Below are 14,458 nucleotides of genomic sequence, written 5' to 3'. Positions count from 1 at the left end.
CAAATTTATAAATAAACCCAATCCTAAACATGTATTTATAAAAAAACCTAAGCACTATTTAAACATAGAAACACACCCAAAATCAACCCCAAAGTCAACTTTTTGGGTGTGTTTATAAATGAGTTTTGAGTGTGTGTAATGATGGGTTTTGGGTGTGTTTATAAAGTGTTTTGGGTGTTGGGTTTTTTTATAATTTCAACCTCCATTTTGGGTGTTTTAGTGAAACTCCCTTGTTTTTATCAGTGAAATTCACTCGTTTCGTCGAATTTTTTATTTTCTTAATATATTTGTATGTAAGATAAATTTAGTCTACTCTATCCGTCCCTAACCGTAGACCACTAGCATACATGGTAACAACTCTACCATCGAGCTAAAACTCCACTGGCAATTGTGCCTTTCTTGATCATGGTTTTTTTTTCCCTTCCTCTTATGGGCATGTTAACTGGAAGATAATTTTGTTATTTTTTCTTATTTGATTAGTGTCATTGTTCTTGTTTTAAGTCCGAAAGGGGGTCGATTTGAGTTGAAGAATTCATGGCTTAGTGTTTATATTTGAAAGATAATTTTAGAAATCCAAGACTGCATGATTTTAGACACAAACATAGGGCCTAAGCATATGATTTAAGTTTTGGAGTGTCGGATGTAAAAGGATTGTGTCATCATGATGAATTTCATGACCCAAAAACTATATGGTCCAGCAAAAGAAATGGTTGAATCCATCAAGATTGCCTTTTGGGCTTCTTCTTTCTTTCTCTTTTTCGTTAGATAAGGCCCTTTACATGTCTTATAGCCTTTCCGTTGTTTCATACCATTCACTGGAGAAAGACACTATATATTTATAAGGCCTAAGCGTTAGATAGGGCCCAGAAAGCCACTATCTTCGGTCCTCTATCCTCCGTTAAAAAAAAAAAAAAAAAAACAGAATTTCCTATTTTAACTAAATATTAAAAATGTTAAACATTCTAACAAATGAAACCTGTATGGTCTGAGTCTGACTGTAATTATGCCAAATCTTAAAGGGTGTAACTAAATTCTCCTCCTTTTTTTTAGTGCTGCTAAATGATAGTACAAATGTATTTTCTATCCGTACATACATAAACAATGAGTTTCATCGGCCTGTCGTAGAATCTGAAAATTTTATTCTAACGTCTAAGTTAGACGGTCTAACAATCAGTTTTCTGATCTTGCTGGGTTGAGCGTCTTCTCCAAATGCCTTTATTGGTGTAATCCAAATGCTGACTTTCGACACCTCTGTTAGCTAGGAGAAAACTTTCCTATTTCCGTTTTATTGCTCCCCGTCTCCATCTCTCTCTCCCTCCTCCGTTAGAGCGATCGTAATTCATTTTTTGGAAAACCGGATTAAGGTTCCAAGCCAGTTATCAGGAAGGTTACCTTTCAATTCTCCACTCAAATCCCTCAAATATTTACAATTTATACATCGATTCCGAGTTTCACAATCGGCTTCAGATATCTTGGTTAGCATTCCACCTGTTGTATCATGGGGTGTTACACTAGTTTCAACCGTCGACATGACAACCATCATCAATATGTACACCATTTAGACAAACACTGCTACAAAGGACCCCTTCAGTTATTGTGATGTTAAAACTGAAGCAATCTTGCTCACCTTGCTTGTTCATGTTCTGAAGTGTTGGCTTCTCGATCAACCAGCTCCCATCTTTAGCCACAGCTGCAGTTGAAGAATGGCAATATGGCATTGAAAGAAGATAATTAAGGCCCAATTAACCTGCTTACAGCGTGCAGTACTAGTCAGTAATTAATTAGCAAGTCACCTTTTTTGTTTCCTTCTTTTCTTTTCTTCTTATAATTGACCTGCATCATTGGAGCTTTACCTTTATCCACAAGGCTGCCTCCCCAACTCATCCCCCCCTGCAGCTCGCATGCTCTGTGGCATCAGTTGGTCACCAGCCCAAATATACCTAAACTAGTTTATGAGAGAGAGAGAGAGAGAGAGAGAGAGAGAGAGTGGGTTTGATTACCTATTCCTTTGAGTCTTTGACTGAAAAAACTACCAACCACGCAGCCATTTTGCACTTGTTTGGTGAGGCATCTTGTGTGCTACATTTTTCTTTTGGTTTCTTTTTTCACTTTTATCCGACAAGGATGAGAATGAGCAGGTGAGGATGCAGTGTCAATGCGTGTGTGTTAAGGTTCTGTACAAATAAAATGATGTTCATCCTAGGCAAATTACAAGGGTGATCGCCATTATCTTTCAACTTTAACAAAACTAACCTTTAAAAAGTAAAAAAGCAAAAATGAAATGATCATGAAATTCCATTACACTATTCATGGATATTATGGATTTTTCTGATATCAAAATTTTCATAACCCATTTCTGCAATTCATCTTTTCGTAACTGACCCTTTTGCCACTGAAATCTTCTAATTTTACCACTTCTAAGTCAATGAGCAAGAAATTTCTATTTTTTATTTCTCATTTTGTCCATTTGAGGACTTAGAGTCTTCAATTATATCATCATTATCCTTTTTTTCCCCTACATTTTCTCTTCAATGATCAAAATGATTGTACTTTTAAGTTTAGTGTTTATATTTGAAAGATAATTTTAGGAATCCAAGACTGCATGATTTTAGACACAAATATAGGGCCAAAGCATATGATTTAAGTTTTGGAGTGTCGGATTTAAAAGGATTGTATCATCCATCATGATTAGGCCTGGGTACGGTCTGGTTGGACCGGTTCTCAGGTAAAATTGGAACCGAAATTGATACTGTTTATGGGTCCGGTCTGGTTCGAATTTTAACAAAAAATGCCAAAGAAAACCGAACCAACCCGGACCAGTTTAGGTCCGGTTCAGTTCCGGTTTTTCAACCTTTGAACTGGCTCTTTAGCCTAACTGACATTTTTACACTAAGCAATGTGAATCGCCAAATCCATACAAATATGTTATTATTGTAATATGTTAATTATAACCATATATAGAGTAGTTACTTGATATAGGTAGACAGATCCAAATCAATCCCTAGGATTGGGGATCACGCTACAGAGATTTTGTAATATTGGTAGTATATATTTTGCTTGTACTCTATATTGACAATACAACAAAACCTATCAACCAAGAATTCTTTACAAGAAAACCATATCTGAATCTTACAAGATACCAAAAAAACTATATAGCAAACAGATCCAATCGATGCACGAAAGGAGAGTAAGAAACAAAAAAAGATATCAGACAAAGAGGAGAGGAGAAAAGAGAAGAAGAAATAAAGATCTAGTAAGAAAAAAAAAAAGAAAGAAAGAGAGGAAGAAATAATCAATGAGAAAGAATAGAGTAAAGAAAGAATTAATGAGATGGGAGGAGATAAAAGAAAGAATCGGAGCAAGAAGAGAGGAAGAAAGAATCAGCGAGCAAGAAGAGAGGAAAGAAAGAATCAGAGAGAGAAGAAGAAGAGGAAAGAAAGAAAAAATCAGAGAAAAGTGAGAGAATACTTAGAGAAGAGAGAGAACTGAGAGGAATAAACAAAACAAAAAGTCTGAAAGATTTCATAAAAAAAAAAAAAAAAGAGCCGTTCTCTTCTCCCTGCCCAAGACATCATCACCATGAATTCCCACCCAACTTGCTTTTCAATCATGTCTCTCTGCTCAATGGTTTCCAAGTTGGGCATTAAAATAGTATAGAATTGATTGTACCAATGTTCTCTCTCCTCTTTTTTGTATTCTTTATATTTTTTCCTCTGCTTTTCTATTCTCGCCCTGTTTTCTCTTTTTTGTATTCTTTATTGTTTATCCTTTGCTTTTTGGACAACGAATAAAAAACATGTTAAACTATATATAAAATATAAAATATAAAATAAATTAATTTTATTGGACCAGTTCCTTCGGATGGAAAATTGGAACCATAACCGGTTTGAACCGGTTCAGTTTGGATTTGTCTCAGTTTTTGACTTTTTCAGTCAACACGATTTTTTTTGGATTGATTTGGTTCGGTTTTACGGTTTTGCGGTTCCAATGCCCATCCCTAATCATGATTGGGTTTTATTTCTCAATGAATAATGCTACTCTTACCACATTTGTATATCACATTTCTATACCATCTTATGTGGCAGATGAGGTGGACAACCGCATCAATTAAAATTATTTAATGTTTTTTTTTCTTTTATGATTTATTCTAGTATTTGTTTGTCTAATTGTCTTAATTAAAATTCACCTCATTGATTTAAATTGATGTGATATATAATTTGGACATACCACATCATGTGCTATAGAAATGTGAGATAAAAATGTGATAAGTGTAGCATTACTCTTTCTCAATATGAAGGAATTTCATGACCCAAAAACTATAGGAAAATTGATTATATGGTCTAGCAAACAAAATTATTGAATGTTTCTATTAATTCAGAGTTTCTAAGGCTCGGCCCAGAAAGGTTTGTTTGCCTTGTTGATTGCCTTTTGGGCTTTTTCTTTCTTTTTGTTTTTCGTTAGATAGGGCCCTTAAAATATCTTATAGATTGTTTCATACAATTCACGGGAGAAAGACTAAGAAATCTATAGTGAGGGCCTTATATATGGCTATTAGGTGATGTCCTATATCTTTAACCATTGGATCAAATTAGTTAGTCGTTAAAATTGAATTGGTTAGTCTGATCCAATAATTAAGAGATATGACCTCACCTAAGGGCCATATATAAGGCCCTCACTATAGAATGATTCAGAGAACGACAATATATATTTATAAGGTTGGGCCAGAAAACCACTATCTTTGGTCATCCATCCTCCGTAAAAAAATATAATTTCCTAGTTTAACTAAATATTAAAACTATTCTCTTGCGGTTTTTCTTTGGATCAACTACGTAAAACCCCCAAGCTATATAAGGTCATTATAGTTTCATGACTTTTGAAGACCCTACTACAATCAGATACCCAAACTTATGAAAGTTTTACAAATTCACCCTTACGTTGCCTATTCGTGCTCATCATGTGTTGGTTTTATCCTATACTGATGATACTATTGAGCCTACATCTTTTTCACAGGCTAATAAGCATAAAGAGTGGCATCTTGCCATGGCAGATGAGTTTAATTCTCTCATTCTTTTCGGGACTTGGACTTTAGTCCTTCGTACTCCCGCTATGAATATGTTGCTGAACCATTGACTTTGGCTTATGGTATACCTATGACACTAGTGTCAATCTTGTTGGGTATAGTGATGCTGATTGGGCTGGGTGTAGTGATGATAGGAAGAGTACTTCTGGGGGAGTCCTTTATGTTGGCAACAATGTTGTTGCTTGGCATAGCAAAAAACAAAACTCTGTGTCATTATCTACTACTGAGGCTGAGTATGTTGCAGTTGGAAGTTGCTGCACACAACTCCTCTAGATGAAGCAGATGTTGGATGACTATGGCCTTTCTCAATCATCCTTCCTAATCTACTGTGATAACATGAGTGCAATCGACATTTCCAAAAATCCAGTTCAACACTCCAGAACAAAGCATATAGACATTAGGCATCATTTTATTAGACATCTTGTGGAAGACAACATTTTAACATTAGAGTTTGTTCCTTCTGAGAAACAACTTGCAGACATACTTACCAAGGCCTTGGACTTTCAGAAACATGTCACCCTTAGACAGTCCATTGACCTTTGCTCAATTGATTGATTAGCATGTATGTTCCTTGTCTTCAGCACATTCCAAAACAGTTGACTAGTCTAGTCCAATTATTTATTTATTTTAAAGTTTTTAAATTGATATGCCACTGTTTCACATCTCTCATCTTTGATAGTGTGAAGGTTGAATGTTTTTGTACTTTGCATGACTTGTGCATAATCCCCTTTCTTGTTTAAGAGCTATTAGATGAGACTTAAATCGTGCTATCTTATCCTCTTGGTGAGCCAAGTGTCTATGCTTCATTTTGGACTGTCATTGTTATCGTTTCTTAGGTTATCTCACTATCTTAGCCAATCTATTCAATACTGTTAAAAAAAAAAAAAAAAAGGGAAGTGTGACCAATGTAGTCACGGCTCTAGGAAGGTATGAGGTGATATGATTGAAGCATCTAGAGCAAAGAGCCGTAAAATTAGGCTATTCAAGCATTTATGTCTAGGATGTGCACGTGACACAAAATAAATCATCAAATATTTTGTCAATAGAGAGTGATGATACTTGAACTTTGAGCCCATACTCTGATCATGTCATAAAATTTCATTGTATACATGTCTCTCCAAGAGAGATAAGATATCATCTTTTGTGTCCCTTGGCTCTAATCCTCCATATTCCAGAATATGCATTGTCTCTGAGCATGAAATGCATCTCATATTCTATCTCTCAGAGTTGATTGTCAATGTAAACTGCATATGAATTTTTTTTTTTACTTTCTTCTTTTCTCTTTTAATTCTTTTCTTTCATGTACTTGAAGACTTGGTCTAGAAAATGATTGCTAACACATCCTTGATTACTTGATATGTTTGCTAGTTCTTTCCTGTGAATTAGTTCATTTCTTAATCTTCCACAGGGTCGATACTAAATTTGATGCTTGTCATGATCATGCCTTGGTTGACTAGTCATCATATGCTCATGATGATTGTGGTTGACTAGTCATCAGGTTCTGCCTGTTTTGATATTGCTTTAGTTGACTAGTCATCATATGCTCAGGCTGATTGTGGTTGACTAGTCATAAGGTTCTACCTGTTTTAATATTACTTTGGTTGACTAGTCAACATATGCTCGTTGTGGTTGAAGTGTTGAAGTTGCTAGATGTAGGTATCATATACCCGATTTCTGATAGCAAATGAGTCAGCGATGTTCAAGTAGTACCAAAGAGGATTGGAATCACAGTGGTAAAAAATGAGCATAAAGAGCTAGGAGTGAGAAGATTTCTAGGACATGCTGGTTTTTATCGTCGTTTAATTAAGGATTTTTCCAAGATCACTCATCCATTGTGCAATCTTTTGGCCAAAAATGTTGTATTTCACTTTGATAAAGATTGTATGAATGCATTTAATACCTTGAAAAGTGAACTAACCTATGTTCCTATCAGTATGGCACTAGATTGGTCTTTGCCTTTTGAGCTAATGTGTGTTACAGGATCCGCCTCGAATTTTTTCAAAACCCGAGACGAATCCTGTGAATTCGACATCACCCGATGTCGGACCCACTTCGAAACTATATCCTCTTTTCCCAAAAAGGAATAAGGGCACGAGACTTTCTACCAATATTTCGGAAGAGTCTCCTTCTGTAAATTGAACATTTCCCCAAAAATTTCAACATGCATAAAACACGTTTAATATCCCAACAGGCAGCATGTACAATATAGTTTCATGCAATTCATATAAACGGCCTAAATCCGAAGCAAAACCACCTACCAAGTCAAAACCAAACTCAACCAAAAACCAAACTAACTTTAGTTCGCGGCTACACCCAGGTGGGACCCCAGGCTGCCTACATACCCTTACTGAGGGATCAAGCCACACGTAGTTCTTTCAACAACAATCCTGGTTCTAATAACATGCAAACCATTACAGCCATGCAAATTCATACATTCTAGAATTTATTCCATTCCCTTTTTAATTTAAATCACAACTCACCAAACACAATCTTTTTCAAACATCTTTCTAATAATCACACAATTTCCCCATATGCTGGAAAATCCAACTCGACATATGGGGCCTGTCAACGCGCCGGAAAATCCTACACCACGTGTGACCTATCATCTCATATAACATAATCTCCCTATACACCGGAAAATCCAACACCACGTATGAGGTATGTCAACACGCTGGAAAATCCTACGCCACGTGTGACCTATCATCTCATATCACAATCTCATATGCTGGAAAATCTAACGCCATGTATGAGGTTTGTCCACATGCTGGAAAATCCTACGCCACGTGGACCTAGCATCTCATATCATATAATCTCCCCATACGCCGGAAAACCCAATACCACATATGGAGTTTGTCAACAAGATGGAAAATCCTACGCCACGTGTGACCTATCATCTCATATCACAATCTCCTTATATGCCGGAAAATCCAACGCCATGTATGAGGTCTGTCCACACGCCGAAAAATCCTCGTCACGTGGGACCTAGCATCTCATATCACATAATCTCCCCATACGCCAGAAAATCCTACGCCACGTGTGACCTATCATCTCATATCACAATCTCCCCAAACGCTGGAAAATCCAGCGCCACGTGGGAGTCTGTCCACATGCCGGAAAATCCTACGCCACGTGGGACCTGGCATCTCATATCACATAATCTCCCATACGCGGAAAATTCAGCGCCACGTATGGGGTCTGTCAACACCCGAAGAATCCTACGCCACGTGTGACCTATCATCTCATATCACAATCTCCCCATATGCCAGAAAATTCAACGCCACGTGGGGTCTGTCCAAATGCCGGAAAATCCTCGCCACATGGGACCTATCATCTCATATCATAATCTCCCAATAAGCTGGAAAATTCAATACCATGTATGAGATCTGTCCACATGCCGAAAAATCCTACGCCACGTGGGACCTAGCATCTCATATCACATAATCTCCTTATACGCCGAAAAATCCAACGCCACGTACGGGGTCTGTCAACACGCCAGAAAATTCTACGCCACGTGTGACCTATCATTTCATATCACAATCTCCCCATACGCCGGAAAATCTAACGCCACGTATAAGGTCTGTCCACACTCCGAGAAATCTTACGCTATGTGGGACCTCACAATCACATGATGGTACTTACAGTATAATCAAACATCTTTATATCTTTATAATATATATATATATACATATATATATACTAATTTCCAAAATAGCATAAACCTTAACCACAATATAGCATCCGATAATCCCCCAATTTAAAATAATAAATTAATATCCTAATCCTACATAATCAACATAACTCAACAACGCTCAAGACCTGTCACTAGGGTCGTTATAATCCTCTTAGGAAGGTAAAACTACCTTGGAAGACTCATGGTCAACCAAGGGTCAGACTACCCAAACTTGGTCAAACTGGCCCATGGGGTCCACAACCTCCAAATTCCGATCCGAAAGTTCCTATAGGCTCTATAAGGTTTAGAATACACGTCCTGCAAGTTTGGTCCAGATTGGACAGTCGGATAGCTCACGATCGCACGATCGAACAGTTACTTTAAACCTAGTCTTAGGGTTGACATTTTTAGAGTATCCGGGACTCCGTTTTACTATCCGTCGAATCCTACATGATCCTAAGGACATCTAGATTATCATATATCAACTTCACGATGATCCAACGTTTCAAACTTATCGAACCCGGATAACACGTAATATGCGATATCCGATCGACAATCACATGATATCCGAATTCATATCCGAGTATATTGTCGTGCTCGTAACTACATGATGATAATTTTAGGACTCAAAAATGTGCCAATAAGTGGCCCACGCGTCAGCAGCGCGTGGGTGGCTTGATAAAATTTTGGCAACTTGAAATCTTCAAGCTGGAAACCCAGCTTCCTACCCTAGGTAAAACACCCTATTTGGAACCACTTTGGTCATGGATTACCCCAAAAACTGACCGGAAGTGGCCGGAATTGTGATCTCAAAACCAGCCGAAATCAATTCGAAAATTAAGCTATCTACGCTCAAAACCGGTCGTTACAGTGTGATGCCTCCGACTATGCTATTGGTGCTGTTTTAGGTCAAAAAGTAAATAAAATACCACCTGTAATCTACCATGCAAGTCGGACATTAAAGGATGCTCAACTCAATTACTCTACAACTGAGGAAGAGTTGCTTGCTGTTGTTTTTGCTTTAGAGAAATTTTGTTCATATCTTGTTGGCTCTAAAGTTATTGTTTACTCTGATCATACAGCTCTTAGGTTTTTGTTGACCAAGAAAGATGCTAAACCACATTTGATAAGATGGATACTCTTATTACAAGAGTTTGACCTAGAAATTCAAGACAAGAAAGAGAGTGAAAATGTTGTTGCTGATCACTTGTCGTGCCTTGTTGATGAAAACCATGGAGATGGACAAATTTTGCCTCTTAACAAATCATTCCCGGATGAACAACTCTTTATCATTCAAGATAAAGAGCCATGGTATGCTGATTTTGTCAATTATCTTGCTTCTGATGTAATTAGAGATGATTTGACTTTTCAGGAGAGAAAGAAGTTCTTTTCAATGGTGAAACACTACATGTAGGATGATCCCTATTTTTTCAAGTATTGCCCTGACCAAATCATTCGAAGATGTGTTCCGGAGAGTGAACAGCAAAGCATACTAACATTCAATCATGCATTGGCATCGAGAGTCATTTCAGTGCAAAAAGACAGCTTTAAATATTTTACAATCTGGTTTCTTTTGGCCTACATTGTTTAAAGATGATTTTGATTTTTGCTCTAAGTGTGATAGGTGTCAGAAAATGGGGAGCATTAGTCGCAGGAATGAAATGCCATTAAACAACATTTTAGTGGTAGAGCTGTTTGATGTGTGGGGAATTGACTTCATGGGACCATTCCCATCTTCTTTTAGATACATATACATACTAGTGGCAGTATGTATCAAACTGGGTTGAGGCAACAGCTACACAAACTAATGATCACAAAGTTGTTTTGAATTTTCTTAAAGATATGATTTTCACTAGGTTTGGAACTCCCGAAGCTATCATTAGCGATGGTGGCAGTCACTTTTGCAACAGATCTTTCGAGGCATTGATGAAGAAGTACAACATCACACATAAAGTGGCAACTCCATACCATCCTCAAACCTTTGGACAAGTGGAAATCAACAATAGAGAACTAAAGAACATCTTGATGAAAACCTTCAGCCCTACAATGAAGGATTGGTCACTAAGGTTGAATGATGCACTTTGGGTATATCGAACAGCGTACAAGACCCTAATTGGAATGAGCCCTTATCGACTGCTGTTTGGAAAGGCATGTCATTTGCCAATGGAGCTCGAGCACCGTGCATATTGGGCCATAAAAAAGTTCAATTTTGATCTCAAAGAAGTTGGTACAGTGTGGAAGCTCCAACTCAATGAGTTGAAAGAGCTCATAAATGAATCATATGAGAATGCTAGGATCTACAAAGAACGAACCAAGCTCCACCATGACAAAGCAATTCTTAGGAAGGAGTTTCAACCAGGTATGAAAGTACTTTTGTATGACTCACGTTTGCGACTTTTTCCAGGTAAATTGAAGTCTAGATGGGTTGGACCATTCAAAGTGCTTCAAGTATTTTCCCATGGAGCTATGGAGATAGAAAACATCAAGAATGGCACGTTTTAAGGTCAATGCACAACGTTTGAAGCCTTATTTGGAGAATGTTTCACAGGAGCAGGTTTATGTAGTTATGGATTCTCTCGAGTTTATGACAACTTAGACACACTACCATGTCTTACCTAGAAATTAAATAAAGTGCTTGCTAGGAGGCAACCTAGCTGGGTTTGTGTTCTTTCCTTTTATTTGTGTTAGTTTTTAGTTTTTATTTTATTTCATTCCATGCACACTGTGCCAATTTGCATTGCATCCATTCCATTCATTTTTTTAAAGCATCGGGGACAATGCTTATTTTAGGTTTGGGGGTGTGGGATTTTCATTTATTTTTAGTTCTGGTTAAAGTTTGCTTTTGCTTACTAATGTGAATGTATATGAGGGCTATGGTTTACAATGAGGACTACTGTGTTGTCATGAAAAAGAACGTATCATTTTTTTTTCCCCAAAGCTGTTGCTCTTGGAATCATGGTGGTTAAAGTATCATGCTCAAATTCTGGAAGAAGAATTGTGGAGACTGCCCTAGTGAGTGATTTTGAGCCTATTTACTTATTTGAGAGGGTTTAAAGTGTTTGTACTCCTATATTTTTGCTTCAATTTCATTTCAAATTATCTCATTATTTTTGTTTGATTGAACGCTAAGAATTGTTCTCTTTCACAGATACCATGTGTTTGGTAACACTCATGAATGAACTCATTAGACGATGTTAGGCAATGCATGTCTTAACCACCAAAAGGCCTAATTTCTTACCTTTATGTGTGTGTCATTACCCCGTTTTGAAGCCAATCACTTTTAGCCATTTTCTTTTCTCACATTATTTTCCCCATATCCTTTTATCTCAATATGAGATATTTAGCCATTACAGCTATACCTTATAGTTTGGGGAATACCAAAGTGATGAAGACAAAGATAATTCAAGCTCTATATCAAGAAAGTGGCGTGTACCGAGGTATGTGTGCTGGAATTGTGAAAAAAAGAAAAGAAACAAAGTTTTAGAAAAAGAAAAAAAAGAATAAAAAAGGATGTAATTTCTAAATCCTTCCATTATCGCACAGGTCCTGGATGCCACGAACAAACAACAAATATGAATTCAAGAGGAGAGCTTGCTATTTTCACAAGGAAGACACTTTGGTATGTCCCAAGCTTTAGTATTTCCTATCTTTTCTTTTATAGCCCTTGACCTAAGCCTTACATTACAAACCTTGTGAAAGACCTAGCTGATCTTTGAGGATGTATTCATGGGTGTTGCTAAGTATGTGTGCTATCCATATTCTTAGTGTTTGATTCCTTTCATGAGATTTGTCCAAAAATTGTGCTTTTATTTCATATTTCATATGTGAGGATTTTGATTCCCTTTTACATAACTTCACTCATATATGTTTGAGGAGAGACCACACCTTAGGATCTGAATGAAAATTTGAGTGATATCTATGAGGACTAGAGTGGAGGCAATTTCTATCTTTGGCATTTGAGTATGGTGTCTTTGAAGTCATGGGACATGGAGTAATTATTATTAGTATTTTTCTCTTATCTTTTCGGCAGTTTCTTTCTTTTTTGGTTTTTTAGCAGTTTTTTTTTTTGCATTTTCTGTTTAGGTTTTTGTTTTCCCTATCTTTTTGTCGCATTCCTTCCTTCTTTTCTTTAAGTTTGTCCCTTTCAGATACAAAACTAGAAAAGAACTTTCTTTGGGTCCATAAATCTTTTCCTCTTTCATTCTCTGTTTTGTCTCTTCGCACCTTCTTCCCTCTTTGTTTTCCAATTCTTTTCCATCGTGCCCCATGTCGTCTTCAAAGCCACTCCTCACTTACCAATGCCGCTCGAAATCCAAATCCAGTGACTGAGTGGATATCATACCCACCATTCCTAGGGCACCTAGGACTCATCCCTCTCACTCTGTTTCCGCTGGAGACTCTTCCCTTTTTGTGTGGGTTTATGTTCTTGATAGTTGACTAGTCATAGCATGATGTTCATGTATTTCTAGGTTTGTGTTCTTACGGTTGACTAGTCATCATTTCTTGTTGTTTGATGTTTACTTGATTATGATGTCTTCACACACTTTTACCATAGTTGTTGCTAGCATAGGGGATGCCTAGATTGATGGGTCCTTCTGAGCGCTTAGGTTGTCACTAGTAATTCTTTGTGCTTGTAGGTACATCTTGATATGCTCGGTGTATGTTCTTGGTTATGGTAATTAATGTATGACAGTTGACTAGTCATAAGAGTATCTGGTCAAGGTCTAAAGTGTGTGAAGTTTGTTGTGTATTGCTTGATTATCATTTAAATTTACCCCTCGTCACCTAAGTACCAATTTCAGGATTTTCTTGCCTCTAAGTCCAACTCGTCTCTCTTTGTCCACATTCAAGTCTCTGTTCGCATTTATTTGTTGATTTATGTGGATGATATTCTTGTCACTGGCTCTGATCCTTCTCGCATCATCACACTTATCTCTAATTTGGGCTGTCAGTTCTCCATGAAGGATCTTGGCCCCTCCAATTATTTATTAGGCATGGAGATTGTTTGTACTCTGTCTAGTCTCTCTCTTACTCAGACCAAGTATGTTGTCAATCTTCTTAAGCGTGTTAACATGCATGAAGCCAAACCTGTGCCTACCCAGCTGTGGCGGATGTCATCTTAGCCTCTCTGATGGGGATCCTCTTCTGATCCCACTGAGTATCGTAGTACAGTTGGGGCTCTTGTACTTAACTCTTACTCGTCCAGACATTGCCTTTGCTATTGATCAAGTGTGTCTTTATGCATCAATCCACTACTGTTCATTGGCTCGCTGTCAAAAGCATTCTTTGTTATTTGAATGACACACTCACTCATGGGTTATTCTATTCCCCTAGCACTCTCTCTCTCAGTGCGTACTCTGATGCCGATTATACGGGGAATCTTGATGATCGTCGCTCCACTGGTGGTTCTTGTGTTTACTTGGGTACTAACTCAATCTCATGGAGTTCTAAGAAGCAATGTGGCATTTCTCGCTTGAGTACCGAGGCGAATATCGTCAACTTGCCTTACACTGCCGCCACTCTCTCATGGTTACGTGCTTTATTTCTTGATCTTCATCTTCCAGTTCCTTGTCCCAAGCTTTGGTGTGATAATATTAGTGCTCCCTCTGTGGCTTCTAATCCGGTATTTCACTCTCACACTCGTCATGTGGAGGTGAATTATCACTTTATTCGTGAAAAGGTGGTGCGTAATGAGTTACTTGTTACTT

This window comes from Prunus mume, linkage group LG4 (genome assembly GCF_029339155.1).
Source record: "Prunus mume cultivar Tortuosa linkage group LG4, ASM2933915v1, whole genome shotgun sequence".
NCBI classification, from domain to species: Eukaryota; Viridiplantae; Streptophyta; class Magnoliopsida; order Rosales; family Rosaceae; genus Prunus; species Prunus mume.
The sequence above is the reverse complement of the archived record's forward strand: the minus strand, read 5'-3'. Positions refer to the sequence as shown.